Source organism: Elephantulus edwardii, unplaced genomic scaffold (genome assembly GCF_000299155.1).
Source record: "Elephantulus edwardii isolate Elephantulus edwardi_28Jun2011 unplaced genomic scaffold, EleEdw1.0 scaffold00137, whole genome shotgun sequence".
In the NCBI taxonomy this organism is placed as follows: Eukaryota; Metazoa; Chordata; class Mammalia; order Macroscelidea; family Macroscelididae; genus Elephantulus; species Elephantulus edwardii.
In genome coordinates, this window is record NW_006399887.1 from 3106589 (window position 1) to 3107115 (window position 527).

Sequence of the window (527 nt, forward strand, 5' to 3'; positions counted from 1 at the left end):
GGTTTTCTCTTCTTCATTGCCTCATCACTCTTCCAAGCTTGATATCCTTCTCCAAGGACTGGTTTATTCTAGTAACATGCACAGAATACATGAGACAGGGCTTCAAAATCCTTGCTTCCAAAGAGCAGCTTGGTTTTACCTTCTCTAGGACAGACTTAGTAGTTCTCTTGGCAATCTACAGTATATTCAATATTTTTCTCCAACATCACAACTCAAATGCATCAATTCTGTCATCTTTGGTTATTGCCCAGCTCTCTGATGCTTAGCAAGTAATTGTGAATACCTGAATCAGGAGTACCTTAGTCTCTAGACTGACAGCACTTTGGATAGGTCCCTGACAGCAGATTTTCCCATTGCAATTAATTTTTTTACTTTCTGGCTGTTGGTGGCAAGAGTGTTGATTGTGGAACCAAGCAAGCTGAAACTGTTAACAATCTCAATCTCTTCTTCATTGATCATGGTTCTGCCAATTGGTCCAGTGAAGATAATCTTTGTTGATTTAAACTTCAATCTATATTGCAGAATAC